The sequence below is a fragment of the Alligator sinensis genome, unplaced genomic scaffold (assembly GCF_000455745.1).
Source record: "Alligator sinensis unplaced genomic scaffold, ASM45574v1 scaffold573_1, whole genome shotgun sequence".
NCBI classification, from domain to species: domain Eukaryota; kingdom Metazoa; phylum Chordata; order Crocodylia; family Alligatoridae; genus Alligator; species Alligator sinensis.
The window spans coordinates 464,447-485,415 of record NW_005841877.1 but is presented as its reverse complement, the minus strand read 5'-3'; the positions used below and the strand labels follow the sequence as shown (position 1 = coordinate 485,415).

At 38.1% G+C, this 20,969-nt stretch overlaps 1 protein-coding gene across 1 annotated transcript in view; it reads left to right on the top strand.

The window, feature by feature from the left end:
- The window catches only part of HCN1 (hyperpolarization activated cyclic nucleotide gated potassium channel 1), a 291,127-nt gene that overhangs the window by 29,227 nt on the left and 240,931 nt on the right, over positions 1 to 20,969 (top strand). The gene's annotated exons all lie outside the window — the stretch shown is intronic.

Here is a 20,969-nt window from a genome sequence, read left to right as displayed (position 1 = left end):
ATTTTTTTTTCCCCCCCCCCCCCCAAAATCGGGGGGGTGGGGTTTCAGGAAAGAAAAACCCAAAAAACTAATAAAATGACACTTTCTAATGGAAAATGGTAGCTTGCCTGCCTGCCTGCCATCCTTCCTCCTAAGCCAGGCCATATGCCTTTTTAAAATATTGTAAACTGTTTCTATGCACACCGAGCTTTTAGAGAATTAATTTGTTAACATATGATTAATTTTCAGGAACAAATATAATCATTACAGTTCCTGGAACAATTCTGATGGTGTTAGAATCCAACCTCGCAATCACTGCATACATTATTCAATGCTTGCCTTGTTTTAAAGGCCTGATGCCATCTTTGCTCATTGCAACCATAAGATGCCTAGGAAATTGATAAGGCAATAAAATTAATCATAGAGGTGGTATTTAACGAGGAGTCTTTGATACTTAATGTTTATGCCTTTTAGTAGTTGGCCCATGTTGATTCTGTTCTTGGTTAGCAATTCTGAAGAGGATGATGTACTCTATTAGATGGAGCTTTGGTATTTGGAAAGAACTCTTATGTGCAAATTCAGGTAAGTGAAATATTATGAAGCTTGTCTTTTTTTTTACCTTTCTCTTTCTATGTTTTTTTATACATCTCATTTTGAGGCTTTTGGATTTTCTTTTCCCATTAGTTTAATTAGCTTCTGCAAAGCTCAGCCAATATGGGTGGCTGAACAGACAGCTCTAAAGAAACACCTGAGGATCAGTTAAAACCAGTAAAGGCCCTGGCAGACATTACATTCATAGAATGATTAACATGTTAATCATTCCAAAAATTGCAGCATGATGCACATTTAGCCACTTTATGGCATGATAAAAACAGCACATTTAATCTGGAACATCTTTGTTGTTGGCTTGTATCATGCTTTAATTTGGATGTGTGGTGTGCAGCTAAGAGTTAGAGCCAACAAAGGGTTTCATTACCTAAATGTTAGACATTTCAATAAAGAGGAAACTACAGAATTAAGCAATAGCTGAGTGGATCACAATTTAGGACTTAAATGCTTAAATTCTATTTAAGTCTTTCTTAAGTTCCTAAGTCCTTTGTTGGATTTAGTTCTAAGTCTTTGTCATGTTTAGGCAGTAGAGGATTTCAGTTTCTTCCTCCAAAATCCTCAAGCTCCAGTGTGGAGAATAACCACCACACAGTGACTGAAGTTTCCTTGTACTGTGGAAGAGTAAACTCACAGCTTCCATGCAGGAGCTGCACAGTTATTGATGCTTGCTGCAAAGCTTTGCTTTAATGTTTTATATCATGTTCCTCATTGTGTTTGTTTTTTGCCCCCATGTTCATTTTTATATAACAATTAAACCCCCTTTTTAGCTTCTTTATATTTGGAGTATTCATATATCCTGTTCCCTGTGGGCTATGATTTTTCCATTCTCTAATTATTTCCTTGAAGTGTTTCTGCTCTCATGTTAAAACGAAGACCCTTGTTTAACTAAGATGATATGCTGGCATTGTTTATCTACCCACTGTGCTTTTAAATTGAGTTCAACGTCTCCTTTTCCATGTTCTGCTTGATGGCCTTTCATGTAGACATTACAGGTTGCACTTTTTAACTCTAAGATATGTGACCAGGAATCACACACTTGTTTGAATTGATAGTTATGTCTTTGCTGATAATCAGCTTCCTGAACCTGAGATCTAAATTTCCCTCATTGCTTATTGCTACTGTTAATCTGGGTCTAGTTTTGGAGTTTGAAAAACAAGATTTATAAGCTCTTTACCCAGAATGCTATTTTTCATAAATACCTTCATTTTCTTTCCACCACTTTCCCCTCCCACAAGCAATAGAACACAAATCTTGTTAGAAGAGGGAATCTACTCCATTGCTTATCTTTTAGCTACATTTTATACTGAATTCCAGTAATTCAGTGCCATCATCTTTATTGGATTACTGATAAAAGTCAGTAAGAGAGGTTAAACCTATTTTTGACTCTGTCTATAATTAGACTTTTTGTAAAATGGACCAGTTACTCAATTGTAAGGTTTTTTTTTTAGTTGTTCACTATTCATTTAACATTGAGCTCTATTCAATTCTTTATTAAGCTGCTAAACTAATCCTGAAATGCAGTAACTAAAGATTGATATTTTTAATTAATAAAATGGAAGCTGTTCTTGAAGATAGGAACATGAAAGCTTCGGGGAAAATATAGTGCCCTGATTTCTGCACTCTAAGCAATTTGGTACCATTAGACATTTAATACAGAAGACCACACTTTTGTCATTTCCATTTTTTTTTTGAATTTTATGTGCATTCCAATAAATGGAATTATTTTTTAAATTTTGTTCATCTTGGGGAGATAGCAAATAGGATATGAATATACTAAACAAGTGCATCGATACTTTGGCAAAACAATCCAAAATAATTGCCAAGATAAGCAATTTGCTAGGAACAGTTTTGGACCTGATTTTATGCCCAACCCAAAATAATCCTGTGCCATGGTCCCAAATCATGATATTATCACATAAATCATATATAGGGATTCTGAGTCTGTTTATTTGCCCTCTGTTTAAACAGCCAGGGTTCACATTTGCAAGTTTTCTTTTCAACCATGAATGACTGAAGCATTTTTAAATGAAAGCAAAGATTCTCACATAATTACAGGACTTTTAAGGAAGAAAATGCTGAAGATCACATGACTCAATTAAATGGAAACATTGAGATTTGCATGATTCGTTATGTAATGCTTTGTTATATTAGCTCTTATCTGAACACAGCAGAGCAAGACAAAAAGAGAATAGAACCATATGGGAGTTCCATCTTTTTCCACTCTCCCCACACAAATGCACATAATTTTTATTTTTTAAAAACTTGAATGAAGGGAACTAAATCTAAATCTATAACAGTTTTTTTTTAATTATAGTAGTACCTAAAAAACACAGTTGATTGGGACTCCATCGTTCTGTATGTCAGAGGAACAAACTGAAAGATGTGTTCTCTCTGCCCAAAATTATTATCTAAGATTGGATCAGAAATAAGCAGATGTGTTTAAACAGGATAGAAAGGAAGAAAGAGGACTACAGTAACAATTAAAAGATCATGACTAACTTTGGGAGGATTTGAGACAAACATTAAGCAATTCCTTTCTGACAAATTTAAATTTTTATCTGATAGTAAAACATTAAGTTGGGGACGTCAGTTATGCAGAGAATAAGATGTAGGATGGGATGGATGAATGGAGATGGTTAAGGGTAGATGGGTAGATTTGCGTATGATTAGAGTAAAAATACTAATTAAAGTGAATGTATGAAATCATCCAGGGAAGGCTTACAAAATAAAAAAGGAGAGTGTGAGAAGGGTCTTTCTGTTTAATCTGTCTTCAGTGTATCTGACCACCTTAGACAGTTTGTGAATGGACTCTCAAACTCCTACTAAAGGAAAGGGAAGTGAAGTAGCAGTACAAAGAGATGGGAGAGTAGAAGGTTGAAGAGTGGGAGAAGAAGGAGACTAATTCAGAAAAGAAGTTTAAAGACATTTGGAGAAGAGAAGATAGTATTAGTAGATCATACTTTAGCAAGTATAAATGATCCAAAAGGAAAGCAATGAATTAGACTGCAGGCAGATTAACCTTTCTTTTGGAGAATTGGCTACTGGAGCATTCTGCTCCATAATGTAAACCATGTGATTAATGTGAAAAATAATTTGACACCAAAAGGGAGCTTGCTATGGACAGTGGACTCAATATCCAGGCCTAGTAGTGAGAATTTGGTATCTAATAATGTCTATAATGTAGTTTTAGCAGTACTGTCCTTATTAAAAATAAAACACCACCAGTAGTCTGTTGTAGTAATCCAAACTCCCAGGTTTAAATTGACATAATTGGAGCCGTTTCTATGGCTCCAATTCGATATGTTGTTATACCATTGGCGACAAAGAACCAACTCACAGGATCATCATAAAATTCTAGTTTATTAGACAGATGCAAAAGTCAGATCATAAACCTTGGGGCGGATCCCCTCAAAAACACACACATTCACACACTCACAGTAGCTAGCTATGGACACTAAGCACTGATGTCAAGATATACCTATCCCCAAGCACTGGAGTCCACCATCGATGGCCAGTCGAGGCTTCTTTCAGTGCGATGTTGCTTCAGAAGGGGGTTGCTGGCTGGTCCTTCTGGCTGGGCAGGCAGGGGGCTGGTCAGGTCCCTTGGGGGTCATTCTTCACTGCCTTTTATCCCTCTCTGGCAGACTTTGGTGACTCCCCAATTTTTGGGCTTACCCAATTCAGGGGTCATTGATCTCGTGGGATGCCCCCCTTGGTGGTTGCTGGGTGGCAGCTGTCAGCCCCAGGGGTCACGTCCACAGGTACGTGCAGTCTTGGGAATCCGTTGAGAAAGTTTGATTAATTCACTGCTGTAATGAATCGGGCTCTGGGGACAGTTGATCGGGGCAGGTGGGGTATTCGGTCCCAAGAGTTGGTCTTCAGCATTGATTAGTTCAAACTGGGGCTTCTGTACCTTTTAACAGTGAAGTATCAGGGAGTTTCTGGCTCTGCATTGATCCTTTCCTCTCCTTAGTCTGTGGTTTCCTAGGTCTTAATTGTCGCTTGTTATCCTGTCTAGCTACTGTGTTATGCAATCAATCAAGATTCATTCAGGGACCCCCTCCAGACAGAGAAGCCTCCATTTGATTCCCACCCTTTGTAACATTGTTACATGGTACAACTTACTTTTAAACTTAAAATACATTTGTTACAAAGTTAAAAAGCATAGAATATAAAACCTAAAAGGGTGAAATGCCATGGCACATGCAACAAATAGATCAAATACAAAGGGGGGGTGGGGAGGCATAGTGATGCAGAATACTATTTTATACCCATAAAAGCATCTACAAACTATGTTTTTATTACAAGTACACCTTATATTCTATAAAAATAATAATATAATAAAAGAAGAAGAGGGAGGAAGGAAGAAAAGGTAGAAAAGAGAAAGCATCCCCAAAAGGGGGCAAATACTGCAAGAGGGGCTTTTTGCCATATGGAGGGGTTTCACATTGGAGGGGGGGGGCAGGCAAAAAAAAGGTTTCTTGCTACATTATATTTGCTTTGTGGAATTGATTTCTTATCATCCATACAAAGCATTTACCTGAAAATGCATGGCTTCTGGGTTTTACTTCCTGTGCTGAATTCCCTTTTATACTGTAAGGCTCCCGTGCCTTGTTCTAAAAGTTCACTGAGGCATGGAAATGCTACTAATCTCATTTTACAGATGGGGCAAAAGAGGCACTGAGAAACTAAGGGCCTTGTTATACCCTATGCTGTAAGCCAAACAAATGTTAATTGGCTTAGTGTTGTTTGGCTTAGTGGAGCAGTCACACAGTAAGGTGAAAAACCTGCTCTGACTGTGTCCTTCACCTGCACAGCTATGACTTGCCACTAGAGGCTTGGTGAGCAGGGGTAAGATTAGGAGCAGGATTGGTTCACTGATCCTGCCTGGGAAAGCAAGTGAGCTCCAGGGCTGCAGCAAGCACAGGGGATAGGGGAGGAAATTCCCTTCCCTCCACCCATGCATGGAGCCAGGGACACCCTGCTTGGCTGGAGCAGAGCCCTAGTTTCACAGAGCAGCAAGCTGGAGGGAGAACATGCCCCCATGTTCAGGGAACCAGGGACACCCTGACACCCTTCCCAGCTACAGGCAGCCTGGATCTCCTGGGCAGCAGTGAGGGGTGGGGGGGGGTTGATTCCCCCTGTGCTTGCTGTTTCATGGCAGACTGATGTTGTGCTATGGCTGGGCAGGGTATCTCCGGGTCTGCACTTGTGAGGGGAAATGCTTCACAGCCCTGGCGGGAGCAGTGGGACAGGATGCTGTACCCAGCCCTGCACCCTGCACCCTGGTGTCCCTGCTTGCCTGCTGCATCCTGGGATACTGGAGGACTGGGATACTGGAGGACTTAATCTTGGGTGGAATAGCTGTGAGAAGTAGCAACATGGTAATTGAACAGGAACAAAAATTAGGCAATCATCCTGCCCTGGAGTGGCATAACTCTAAGATGAATAACAAGTGCTTTAAACAACTTAAATGTGTTAAAAGTCCAGGGGTTAAGAGCTCCAGAAGCATCCTAAACTTGCCATGTAACAATGCTCCTAAGGGTCAGATATTTAAAAGTGTTCTATCATTCCTCCACTCAGCATTGCAAGATGTAAGCGACTTAAATGGATAAATCAAATCACATTTTAACAGTAAGGGTTAGATTTTAAAATATATTTTGGCATCTAGTTGCCTTTTAAAAGTCAGATATGTAGGAGCCTATGTTTCACTGAAACATTTGAAAATGGTATATAGCTATGTAAGTTATTTTGGGCTACATAGGCATTTGGCTAAGCACAGCCTTATGCTGTGTACCTAGGCTGTCAGGGCTTGGGGAGAGCTAGGCAATCCTGAAAGGGATTTCCAACAGCCACCTGCTGAGAAGTAGGCTATCAAGCCTAACCAATAGAAACTCTTGATGATGGGCATGTCTCTCAGAGGGCAAAGTTACACATTACACTTAGGCCATACTAAATCTCTGGAATGATTAGTTGTGTTAAAGTTGGAGTGTGCTGTGAGCAGTCACGTGTTAAGGGATAGTGCCGTTATCTCAGTCAAGCAGACTGAAATTTCCTTAACGTGAGCTAGGTAGCATGGCCCAGAGTTATCCCTCGCCTGAAGTGGCATAACTCTGAAATGCTCAGAGGGTACTTGGCACAAGTTAATGGGCTTTAACATGTGGATGCTTGCACTGTAAATTCCCTTAAGCTGGTTTGTATATAACATGTAACTTTGCCTTGAGTTTCTTTCTCTTTCCAATGCTTATGCACCTAACTCTGGAATACATGGAGGCCCCTGCCTCTACTTGACATTCACAGCTCTGATCCCTCTCCTGAACTTAGGTACTTAAGCACTTAAAAAAAAAAAAGTGTGTGTTTGGGGGGGGCGGGATCAGAGGAGAGAGAGAAGGCAGTCTCTTCTTTTTTTTTTTTCCAGAGGAGGATTTGCTTTATAACTCATTTTATACAATATAGCTTCTTGGTTACAGCACTTATCCAGATGTGAGAGATCCAGGTTTAGATGACTCTGTTCCCTGCAGGAATTCAAACCTGCGTTTCCCACCTCACAGGAGAGTACTATAATAACTAGAATGAATCTAGATTGTTCTAGGGGATAGACATTCTTCTTCCTTCCTGTTGAAATTGTACCACCATGCATAAAAGAATTAATGATTCATTAGAAGAGAGAGCAAATGAGAGAGAGAGGGAGAGTGCATGCTTGCATATTAGGTAGACTTCACTTTTAGTATAAATAAAACAAAATAACCCAAAGGCACTTCTTATAATATCTAAAAATAGGGAGGTAGTGTGCAACTGATAGCAAAGAACCACTACCTTCTTTCCCAGCAAATATTCGGAACAAGTCGCTTGCTTTATATAATGTGGCTTTAGCTCACTTCCTGTGATTAGTATTTTTTTGTGTCACAGGTGAAACCTAATGCAATTATATAAAGGATTTTTGGTACTACAAATGGTGGTATCCATTTAAGGCACTTCTATAAATTAATGTTATCAGACAAGTGGTCCCAGGAACCAAGGTGAAATAATGGCTAAGGGGACAGACAGTGATGAACTCTGCCACTTTTTAAAAGGATTTTTTGTTGTTGTATAGACAAAAACCAAAAAATTGACAAGCTTACTGTTTCCTTAAAGACAGAAAATTATAAAAATGAGCTTTGCCTATGTTGGTGGATGGATTACATATCAAATATGGAAGATGAATCCAATGTTTCTTGAGTGAGTATCCACACAGTTGGAGAGGGTCAGGGCAATGTTATGAAAAACTGCCATTTCAGTATTTTCAGTGTGGGTGGTGATTATTTTTACTAAAAACCTCAAACTGCTATACCAGAAGTAGGATTCTTGTATTTAGATAATCGGTGTTTATTTACTTTTATGGACAATTCGGAATAGATTTTGGGATAGTACCATTAATGAACTCCTACCACTTAGCATGCACACACAGATAAATACATTTATTTTTAATTTTTATAATTTATTAAGAGCAGTGTTCCATAAAAAAAAATTATTTTCCTTTAAGGGACTGAGGTAAAATTACACACTGTCCAAGTAAAACAGGCTGCTATTGACTAAAAGGAAATCCAAACATATCTATTTAGTACTTGGAACATTTTATATAGATATACAACTATCACTTGTAAACTATCCAATTGCCTAGTACTTTCCCTGTTAAGGAGCTTTATGTGATATTCAACCTACATTTTACTTTCCTTAATTGAATACTTTTACATTTTTCTGTATGAGCGAGTAACATCTGTGTGTCATACAAAGGGCTAGGTTGTACATCTCAGACACTGTAAAAATTTAAAATAAAATGAGCCTAATTAAAAGGACAAAAGAAATAACATGCTTATTTAGAGAGACTTTCAGCCATTTGCTGCCACTGTAAAGTATCATAGATACAATTTAAAAAATCTTATTAAATTGATTATACTAACACATGGGAAGTTTTATGTCTGAGACCTACAACTCCCTATTCAATAGAAGCAGAGAAATTGGACTTCAATTTTTAATAAGGAGAGACAACTACAAGGTCATATTCCTGCATCAGTACTGAAGAAACAGTACTACTAAAACTGCCAGAAATGCATAATATGTATGAGAGAGAAGGCAGTTAATTTCTCCTACCATTATCTTTATTTGCATTCCATTAACACATGAGAAAAATGTGAATTGCACATTTCCTTCCTTACTTAATGATGAAAGAACTAAAAGGTAGAGAATGCATTTATTTTTCTAGACAGAAACCACTGCAGATATTTTGGAGAGAGGAAGGAGAGAGAAAAGTTCTCTTCTGAAGGACAAGAACAAGTTATTATTTTGCTAAGTAGATTTGAATATACCTCATTTAGAAATTAGTATGTAGAAAAAAACAATAACTTGTACAACTGTAGTAACTTCAGTTAATATCAGGTATATTTAGAGTGAGTCTTTATAACTTTAATTTGCTTCTATGAATTCTATCTTGCACTTTCCATTTTCCTGTAATATTCATATTTATTTGGTCCTAATTGGACAATAGATCAAGAAATATTTGCCCTTACAGAATCTATTTTTTGAGTATTTGGTTCTACTTCTGATATCAGATAGTTTCAGTTCATAAATATTTACATGCAGATGATTTTCTTTTGTTGTAAGGGGCATTTTTCATTGTTTTGGAAGTTAATAATTTCCAAAGAGAGAATATTTTATTATTAAAGCAAACCTTAAGAAAACAGTACTAACTCGGTTTCATATTGGATGCATAGCTGGAGTTTGCAACATGACTTTGTACATTCTATGTATACTATACAGTCAATTCCAGTATTAGTGAATTGCTCTAGAAATCCAACATCCCATTATTAATGCATTGCCTGATGAATGGAATACTTCACTGAGCATCAAGAGACACAGGCTGGTATAGAATCATAGAGAAGTAGGGCTGGAAGGGACTTCCAGAGGTCATCTAGCCCAACCCCCTTCCTAAGGCGGGATCATCCCTACCATCCCATACAAATCATAATATAAACTCTGCATAAGAATACTGTCAACCCTGACCAACATATACAAAACACCTGCCACAGAGAAACCTGCAGGAGAACCGTGGCAGTCTATGTCCTGTTTCTATGAAATGTTGTTAATATATGCCTAAGAGATCCTGGGAAAAGGGCCATGCCCCCCACAGAGGAAGGGGAAAAACAGTCTGTACCAATCTGACAATGGGGAAAATTCCTTCCTGACCCCAAATATGGTGATCGGTTTGACCTTGAGTGGAGGGGCAAGACTCTCTAGCCAGGAACCTTCCAGCTTTAGTCCCAACAAGAGAATTGGCACACTAAAGTCCCCAGCCTTGGCTATAGTCAATACCCAGTGCCTTTGATGGAGGCTTAAAAACACTCTGACACATGTAGAAAGGAGGGGCAAGGGCAACCAGTAAAGCCCAGAAGCGTGGTTAATACGCATAGTAGAACATAGACATAACTATGCCTAGATCCTCTGTAGCTGTCCAACCTCTTCTTGAACACCTCCAGTGATGGAAAGCCCACACCTTCCCTAGACAGTCTATTCCACTATTTCACTATTCTAACAGTGAAGAATTTTTTCTGGATATCCAATTTAAACTTATTTTGCTGCAAATTAAAGCCATTTGTCCATCACCTCCTCTCTGCAGTAAGAGAGAAAAGGTGTTTTTCCTCTTCTTTATGGCAGCAATTTAAGTATTCGAAGGCTGCTATCATATCTGCTCTTAACTGCCTTCTCTGCAAGTTGGACAGGCCTAACTCCTTTAGCCTTTCCTCATATAGCTGGTTTCCAAGCCCTTGATCATCTTTGTCACCTGCCTCTTGACCCTTTTTAACTTCTCCATGCCCTTTTTAAAATGTGGAGCCCTGAACTGTATGCACTACTCTAAATGTGGTCTAACCATTACTGACTAGAGAGGCACTATCACTTCCTGTGTCTTGCACTTAATGCTTTTATTGATGTATCCCAAAACTGCATATGCTATTTATGCGGCTGCATCACACTGCAGACTCACATTGAGTCTGTGATCTACCAACATTCCAAAGTCCGTTTCTGTGGAGCTGCCATCCAGCCCCATGTCCCCCATTTTATATTTGTGTTTTTGATTATTCCTTCTGAGGTGCAGCGCCTTTCATTTGTCTGCATTGAGCTTTATCTTCTTAGCTCTAGCCCAACTTTCCAATATGTAGAGATCCTTCTGAATTGCACTCTGTTTCCAATGTGTTCACAGTCCTTCCAAGTTTCAAACTTGCTCAAGAAGCTTTCTACACTAGCATCCAAATTGTTAGTAAACATGTTGAGTGTTGTCCTCCTTGTTTTACCACTGGCCATTTGCATGACCTTGGGCAAGTCACTTTAAGTTTTCCATCTCGGCAGTGAAAACAAAAGTAATGCTCTCCTTGTTAAAATGGTTTTAAATCTACTCATAAAATGTGTTATGGAAGAGCAAAACATTATTTATGCAGATCATACTTTGCAGACATAATTACCTTACCCTATGAAGCTGTTTTATCAAAATAGTATGAAAGGGAACTGAGCTACTGCAAAAGCAAAAATAGAAAGCTTCTCATAAATCAATCAGTGTTTCCTTTTTTAACCATGAAAAACAGAGAGGATACATCATATTCTTAAAAGATGCTGGATATGGACATCAGAAACATGTTTGGTAAAGGGATTAAGCAACAATGGTTATCAATCATTCTTTATACTTCTGACCTCTCAGAGAACCAATATGGACATTTTCAATCTCTGACACTCAGCCAGCAAATACCTCTGTCTAGAAATTCTGTAGTGGGTTAACTTCAAACAAGATATATCTATGCTGCTTTCTCCTCTTCAGGAAGCAAAATGGAGAGAGGTTTCTGGTAAACTGATTGAGAACCAGGATGGGTATGAATATGCATGAAAAATTGTAAGACTTTTAACTGCAAAATCAAGTTAACTGAAACCTAGGTATTATAACAAGGCAGTTTACAGAGATACAAAAGTATGTGTCACGATAGGAATATTTAGAAAATTCAAAATTAGAAAATTAAATAAAATGCCATTTTGAACTAGGTGTCTGTTAGGGGAAGGACAAATATGTACATATACATTCTTTTATGTTAAGTCTTTCCCCCAAAATTCTGAATCTAACTGTAATGGAAGAGTCTGTCCATTTTCTACTCCATTACTATCCAGAAAGCACATGCTGCTGTCAGAGAAATGCAATGTATTTTGATCCATCTGTTCAGAACAATAGAATTGTGCTCAAATAGTATAAACAAAATAAAACAAAATCTAAATGAGCCAACTACTATATTTCCTAGATCTCTGAGGTAAGGGGAAAAGATTTTATTATTCTAAGAAACAAATGTTTGCACAAAGCCACTGAAATCCTCTATCTTGTATCCTGTAAAACTCAGTCCTTACATTCCCAAATCGGTGTATTAGTGTGTGCAAAGTATTGTTCAAGGGGAGGACTCTAACATAGACAAAATGAACCAAAATGAATATAGGTATTAATGAGTTTGAGCATGATAACAAGCTTTCTGTGTTATTTCATTTCTTCTTTTACAAAATCTTTCTTTCTTCCAATACATCTTAAATACTTAAATAGTACTAGTGGGAATTTGTATAAATGCTTTATGCTGCTTCAGTAATTGTTCTAGAATTGTGCAGCCTTTTTTTATTTAACAAAGATAGAGGGCACGATTCTTTGTTTTTTTGCCAAGTCACTTGCACCAATTGTAATTGATTTCAAAGTTGGTATAAACAGTGTACAAAGATTAAAAACACACGTTACAAAATGAAGAGGTCTATTTGCACTGCTGATTTCCCAGTGAGTCCTGGTCATGGGTCCCGACAACACTGTGGAAGACTATACAAGCACAAGTCCCTGTTTCAAATAATTTGTAGTTTAAGGATAAAGGCACAAGTCATGTTTACTACCAAGCAAAGTTTATTTATTTTGTGGTAAAAGTAGAGCAGATAAGCAACACATTGTTTTACACTGCTGCAAGTAACTTTAATACAGGTTAATATTACTATTTAAAATGTAGAATAATTATACACTAGTAACTGGTACACTGGTGTAGCAGACGTGTGTCCACTTCACTTGTCAGTTCATCCCAGGATAGGCATTTGCTCCAAATAAGCCAGCTACCTTAAGGTAGACAGGCACCTTAACAGCACGTATGGAAGCACACAGTTTGGTTGACCTGATTATATGCCTCCTTACATTTAACACAACACAGAAGATGGATCAGGTTAACAGGAGAGTACAGGGAACAAAAGAAACAATATTAATCAGCATAACAGCTGTAATGTCAGTACCTAAGCAGATGCACTGTTGTCAAGTTTTCTGTAGGTATCACAGCAAAGAAAAGTTTGAAGTCTAGCACTTGAATTTGCAGTGAATATTTTAGGTCATGACTGAACTACCATGGCAGAATTTTATAGTTGCCTTTGTAAACTATAATATGGGTCTATTTAGGCTCTCTCACTGCACTCACATTACTGACTAATGAACCAGAATGCTACCTCTGATGCATTGATTTTGAGCAGGCCATAAAGATTAAGGCCCCAAGTGCCTGGCTGTTCAGGAAGATACGCATTTAGGTTAAGTACAGACAGTCTAAAAGCCAGAGGCTAATTTGATTCAAACTTGGGAGGTTAGTCTAAGTTGGGGGCCTCTGAGTTAACTTGAATCTGGAGAGGATCTCGGAAAGAAGTTCAATAAACCGATTTAACCTAAAACAGTTAATTCTGATACTACATCCATCTAAAGTTTATCTTAACTAGTTTTGGCCATTTTGAAAGTGGTTTCTGTGCATTGAACTTCTGTTGTGTTACACATTAGGTATTGACTGCCTAGCTTTCCTCTGTAATGCCTGATTGTGGCATGTATGTAACAGTGCAGATTTGGGTCATTAGCAAATGAAATCAAAATTAGGCCCACAATGTGCTGATGTCTTAAAAAACATGTTACAATGCAGACAGATCTGTTAGTTCACAAATTCAGTCACAGATGCATAGATTTTTATAAATAATTCTAAAAGATTTGGAATAAGTAACCTTATATGGGGGGGGGCGGGGTTTAGCTGGTTATGAATTGTTTTGTATTTCTCAGTGTCATTCAATATTTGAAAGATTTTTTTCAAGTGTGTGTCCAAAAGCTGAAAATAAAGCTGGTTTTCGAAATTTGAGCCGACTGATTTGAATAACTGGGTAACTAAAGCTTTCTGTTCTTGAACTGGAACAATATAAAATGCATAAATAAATTTCTGGTTTAAATTATTAATTAAAATTTTATTTTATGGTGATCTGCAGTGTGCGCTTAAAATTTCTGATTTTGCGCATATTTCTGATGCAATGCAAATAGAAGTTTCATAACAGAAGAAAACTGATTTTTTTTTCTTTAAATTTTAAAATTCTTGTTTACATTATTTATCAATTTGAATTTATTGATATCTTCAATATTCTTTGTTCTTTTTTTATCAAGTCATTCAGTTGAAATAAGGTCTTTTTAATGTCTGTTACTTACTTGTTTTTAATTAAGTCACTACAGATTTAGAATTTAGGAATGAAAACAAATGCATTCTAATAATGCTCTTTTAACATCACATCAGTTTCTGGAAAAGAGTGCTTTAAGAAATGCTGTTGTACACTTTGACAATCAGTGTTTCCTATGCTGCAGTATCATACAGCCATAGGGAAGTGGGGCTGGAAGGAATCTCAGGAGGTCATCTAATCCAATCCCTGCTCAAAGCAGGATCATCTCTTGTCTAAGCTATCCTATATGAATGAATGTTACTTTAACCTGCTCTAAAAAGCTTCCAAGGATGTAGATCTTCTATCTCTCTAGGTATCCTGTTTCAATGATTAACCACCCCCATAATAAGAAAATATTCTGTCTAAAACTCAGCCTAAAATTCCCTTGCTTCCTTCCCATACTTTCATAACCTGAAAGGCCAGATCCACATGTGCAGTTTGTGGTGCTGCAAACCTCTTTGCAGTGCTACACACTGCGCACATTGCATGTTAAACTGTGAGCAGCACTGCTAATTTGTAGTTCTGGAGCAAAATTTGCTACTGGGATTTCCCAAACTGGCCCAAACTGAGAGAACCTACACTTTTTCTTAATATGATGCATTCATAGGATAACTTTCAACTTTTATTTAATTTTGACACCATTTTCCTGGCAGTTTTTTGTTTGTTTCTTTCTTTATTTTGGTCCAGATTTTTTAAATGCACACAACTTCTCCTCTTCTGTGTTAAACACGGGAGCATAAGGCAGAAAGGAGTCTCCTGGGCTACTGAGTCCAATTTAGCCTGTTTACAGGCATGTATCCATGCGCCTAAGCATTCCTCAAAATTGCAAGTTCAAACACAGAAGTAGAAGGCAGAAATCCAGAAATGCTAAGATTTTGTGTACAAGTTGTGGGGTAATAAAACTGATTATTTTTGTTTTGTTTTGAGCAGACTCAGTTATTCCAAGTCACCACAAACCATTTATATTTTTCACCTACCTGTTGTGTTTTCTCAGTTTGAGATTTTTTTATGCTGATCTTTATAGGGCCTAGCACGATTGTTGATGATTCATAACTAGGCTTGTAGGAGCTTTGCTAGTAAAAATAAAAACAGTTATTAGTAACTTCATCTGCATGCTTACTTCTTACTTCCTAAGAAATAATTGGAGACTCCATGGTTTCAATAATTATTTATTTTGCAGAACCATAGCGCTTATAGAGCCACAGTGAGATCAGGGCTATGCACAGCTTGGCTCTGAACAGACGCATGGAAAAAGCCAGCATTTTCCCACCAACTGAATCACAAAAATTGTACATAAATTTAGAACATGAATCTGAGTGAGCAAATGAGTGGAAGTCTGGGCCTGACCTTTGAACCCAGATCTTTGGATCCTCAATCTGAATACTTCTGTACAAGACCATTCAATCTTTAGGTAGCAAAGTGATCATAGCAAAGGATTTCAGAGTAGATGGGTTCTATCTGTTCACATAGTTATTTATGATGTGCCCATCCCTTAGGACCTAGATTTTGTTGATATAGTTAAAAATAAATAAAAGTTCTCTGAACAAACCACCTACTTTCTAAACACAGGTATTAATATTCTTTCTGCAAGACAAATAGCTGGATTGCCTTTATGAATGGAAACCTTGATCAAGAAGTCTAGTAGTGAGTTTTAAAGGTGATTATACTTCAGCTCATCTTAATTGTAGATGGGGACTTTCATGGTTGACGACTATATGAGTGACTTAACATTCTTCATTAAAGATTATAGCAGATGTTAGCTTTTAGAGGATTGATCCTATAAGGGGCTGAGCACTCTATATGGCTGAAGGTTAAGTGTTGTGTTGCTTAACTTGGAGGTGCCTGGTCCCTCCAGTTCAGAAACCTGTGTTACTTATACTCCATTTACAATACCTTGGGACACATAGGTGCCTCAGAAATATGATTCCCATCGCTATATAGTGTGTTGGGAGCCACTTAAAGCTGGCCAACAGGAAATGCTGAGTACAGGGGTGATCCAAGTCCTGTACTTCTCCAGAAATTAGGGACACATCTACATATGTGCTTTAATTTACATTGCCTATTTCATTAATGTGCTATTTCATTAATACACATTAAAATAGGTGAACACACATTAAGCATCACCTAAAAATCATAGGCACTTTTACATGTGTGGGATGTGGCAATGGGCGCTTTAATTAGTGAGCCGTGCTAATTAAAAGTGCCTGCGCATCATGTTGCTGTGCATCCATCCCCACACTGAAAAAATGATGGTGGAGTGCTTTGAACTAAAGCTTATCAAATGTGTTTTATTTCAAAGCTCCTCACTGAAAAAATGGCAGTGATGTGATGCACAGCGACGCTGATACACGTGACGCAGAAGGTCTGCTGGAGTGCATCAATTTCCATGCTTCAGCAGACTCAATTAATTGTGTGTGCTTTGATGCTATGGAACCAGCGCATCAGAGCAGGCTCTGCGCATGTGTATAGGATCATTATGCTCTTTAGTTAATATGCATTGAGACAGGTTAATGCACTTTTCCTAGTACTTCACAATGGAGAGAACTTTTGCATGAGCTGCTGTAATTAAAGCACCACTGCATCTCCTGTATCAGTGTCCCCATACTTAAAAATGGTGGCGGGGTGCCTGTTCAATGAGCTTTAGTTCAAGTGCCCTCACTTCCATTTTTAAGCACAGGGATGCTGATACACAAGACACAGGAGCCTGCTGGAGCAGTAATTACCATGCTCCAGCAGACTTGATTAATCTGCTGGATATCTTTTCCTTGTATCATGATATTAATAATTAAAAATACAATATAAGCTTATTAAAGCTAAAAAGTAGAATTTTGTAAGTATGAATTTCTTTGTATAATAAGCAGTCTTGCAATGTTGTTTGATTTTGATTGTATCTGCTTAGTACACATTTAAATATAGCCAATAGCATTTAGTGCTAAGATGTTGTTTATCTCCTTTCAGAATTGCCTTGGGGTTTATGGAAAAGCACATAATGCTGTAGTTGCACACATCCTAATGTTTTAAAATACAATCCATAATGGTACATTTTTGAAAGTGCATTAAAACTACAACCTATAATTTTACAGGACAAGTAAAGTGATTTGTTTAATCGGCCCTAATTTTTAAAGTGATATTGCCACATGATATAGGGTATTATTGTTAGGAAACTGGGTAAATACATTACAGTAATTAACTTTCCTAGAATGAGGGAGTATCTGAAACTTAAGCATACTGTACTAAAAAGTAGTCAATGCTGAATTATCAGCATGAGTCAGTCTTAAAATAGGAGTGAATCTGAATTTACTATGTTATTTAAAAAGATGTAGTGTGATGCCTGGAATAAAGTGGGCATCAGAATTTAGTCTCAAAAATATTAACAAAAGTGGAATGTGATGCACTTTTTTGTACAATTGTATGTTTCAGTTGTGGCATTTAGTTTTAAAGGAATGTAAGACCTTAAGTTTTGTAGCTACTTTGTTAAAATACAAGTGCATTTTGACATGAAGTTCAAATTTCAAACCAACTCTGGCCAAATCTTGTTCTTGCATCACCACACTGTCAGAGTAGAAAAAACTTCTTCCATATTTTAGTATTCTGTCCCATCAGCTGAATTCAAAGCAATTATTTAGAACCTTCTGCACTCCTAGGATCGTGTTATTTCTTCTTTGCTTGTATCTTTTTCTCTTTTTCCCCATCTCTCTTTTTCCTTGCCCATTCATTCTCCTGTTTTCTAAAAATTAACATTTTTTAAGACTTCCCATTGCCTTTGCTTCTGTTTGGCTGTCCTCCTTCTCTGAATTGATACCTCTGGGACAGCATTCTTAATATACTGTAAGAAGAATGCTGTCCCAGAGGTAGAAGAACATGAAGAAGAATGCCTTGGAAACATTCAGAGGTAGACAAGGTTCTTTGGGTAATCTGATATTTTAATTAAACCAACTCAAATAGTTGGAAAAATTCTTCTTTGCAAGCTGTCAGGTATAAATACCCGTCCTCAGGCTGAGGAAGCATCTGCAGTTGGTCTGTGCTTTTCTGGATTGAATGAATAGCAAAGAATCCAGAGGCTGGTATGCATGCAAGAAAGCCAGTCAGTGAAGATGTAAATTGAGGAGTCAGTGGGTGAGAGACAGGTTGAGGGGGGGTGGGAGGGGAACAAATGTAGCTGGTAAATAGGGGAGAGTCTGATATCTGACTTGGAGAATCAGATATCAGGCAGGTTGTAATGTGTCATAAATCCAGTGTCTATATTTAATCTATGATTTTTTGTACCCAGTAGGTTGATGAGGTGAAGTTCATAGGCTCGTCTATGAAAGGTGTTTTGTAAATTCCCTTTGATGATTAGAACTGAGAGATTGAAGAGTGTTGGGTCGTTTGTTTTTTTTGTGAGAAATGTGCCCCCACAGGTAATTGGGTATTTTTGTCTTTGATAGATTTCTTGTGTGCATTCAGTCTGGTATGCAGTTGTTGTTTGGTCTTTCCTACGTATTTTCCAGCAGGGCATTTTGTGCACTGGATATATTACATTTATGGAGATGCAGCTGTAAGATCCAGGAATGCTAATGGTTATGTTGTGGGGTGTAGTAATTGTGAGGCTGGTAGAGATATGTTGGCGGGTTTTACAGTCCTTGTCATGGTATAGTCTGGATCCATTCATTGTGTTTTGGGCTGTAGAAAGTTTGCTTCTGGTGATGAGACAAGTGAGGTTTGTTGCTTGTTTAAAGGCTAAAATAAGTCATTCTGGGAAGATCTCTTTAAGAATTGGGTCTTCTTCTAGTATGGGTTGCAATTGTATGAGGATTTTCCTTATAGGTTCCGGGGAGGGCTAATATGTCATAGGGCTGCATAATCTTCAGCTTTAATTCATATTAAAAGCAGAGACAGATCAGAATTTGGAAGCAGAAAAGTCTGAACTCTGTACATATTAACTGTAAAGCCCTATGCAGCCATAGAGCTGTGAAAGCATCATCCAGAAACTGATCAAATCCAGCTACTGCTAAGTCTTAGGGCATCTTTCTTTAATACATTACACTGAAAGGGTCATCATAGCATGGGAAGAGATTTAGACTTGACAAATGAGCTCCATATAGTTCACAAATCTTGAGATTTACACAAATTGATGCATCAGAAAAGCACAGGAACAGAAGGCAGACAGGCTCCATGAACAGCTGGTGACATGTGAGAAGGAGAAATGAGTAACAGGGATGGGACATTAAGCAGATTATATTAGACAAAGGATGATTTAGAAAAAAATGTGCCATTCAAATGAGAAAACAGAAGGAAATCTGAGTAGAGGCCGTTGGTCAGCAACTAATCTGTCCCATTAGATAAGTATCACGATCTGCAAATGGAAATAAATAAACCAAAATTATGACCATATCATGCCACTGATTTTTAACAGAACTGCTATTAACTGCTTAAGGTAAATGGCATGTTGAGTACTGGTTCTATCAAAATCAGTATTGTAATGTTATCACAATGCCAGACTATAATTTGTGTAAGCAGTAATATCTTTGGAAAGATGACTGTCCTGAATACCAGTGCTAAATTATTAGTGTAGACTTGACTGTTGGCTGTATACTCTGTATTACAGAGATTAAATTACTGGTGGCTGTCTATTGTTGCTGCATAAATGAAAGGGATTCAAACAGGTCAAGGGCAAAAGTGCACCATCTAGTTTTCTTTTCAATACTTGTGATGTCAAGAACCCAGTTATGTATATAGCACCTACTTTATTGCCTCACATGAATCTATAGAAAACAGGGTATTTATTAACAGAAAGAGAAAATATTTGTAATGCTTGTTAACATCTTTTATGGAAAAAGAATAATTCTTCATTTTTCCTCAATTGATTTCACTTGTGGAAAGTCTGTGAAGCTCTTACCTGTATGCACAGCAAGTTGGAGCTGGATATAGAATAAGGCAAATCCCTGGAAAGGGCCCAGAGCATGGGTGATCATTGGATAGCACATGATACCAAGAGTGAAATAATAGAAAGTGAAAGAACAAAGCAGTTTAAAGTCCCACCAGAGCTAAAACCTACTGGAAATGTGAAAAACAAAGGTTTATGCAACATTTCATTCTGTATCTGCAAGGGACAAGATGCAGCACAGAAAGTGAGAAAAACAGACTTATTTTGGCAATAGCTAGTTCTGAAGAACTTGATAGTTGTCACAGTTTCTAGTTAACTCAGGCAGAGGAGGCTAACTATTAGGCCTTGTCATGACCCAAAAGGCATGATTATGTGTGCGCTTCAGCATCAGAATTATCCATGTTAAGTTGCAGAGCATTGCACGGGAGTTTCCTGTAGCAAGAGGAAACCCCGGTGCAGGGACCAGTTTCCCGCCTTTTCTGCAGCTTCTTTTGCAGCGTACATTGCTCGAGTTGCAAGAGGAATGCACGGTGCAAAAGAGTTCCCGCCACCGGTATGCAAATTTGTTCCCCGTGATTGGCTAGTGCTAAATTATTCACACGTGGCGGCTAGCGATTGGCCTGTTAGCCGTATAAGAGGCTTGAGCAGTTTCCGCCCAAGCCGAAGAGGACTCCACATCCATCTCGTGGGGACTCTGGGTACACGGCAGGGTAATAGAAACCCTGTGTGAGATCCAGAGGAGCGTGGCGGCCTGATCCACCGCCCACCTCTTCCCGTCTTCGAGCGCGACTAATATAAGACGTATTTACGATTTCTACATTGGTGGCCTGTTCACCCAGAGCATCCGGAGCTCTGCACCGTGGAGCCTAGCAACCTCCACGAGACCGTCTGTGTTGTGTCTGTCTGTAACTGCAACTTAATCAAGCTTTCCAGCCTACACCACTGCCATCTCGGTGTAAGTAAACAATCTTTTAAACTA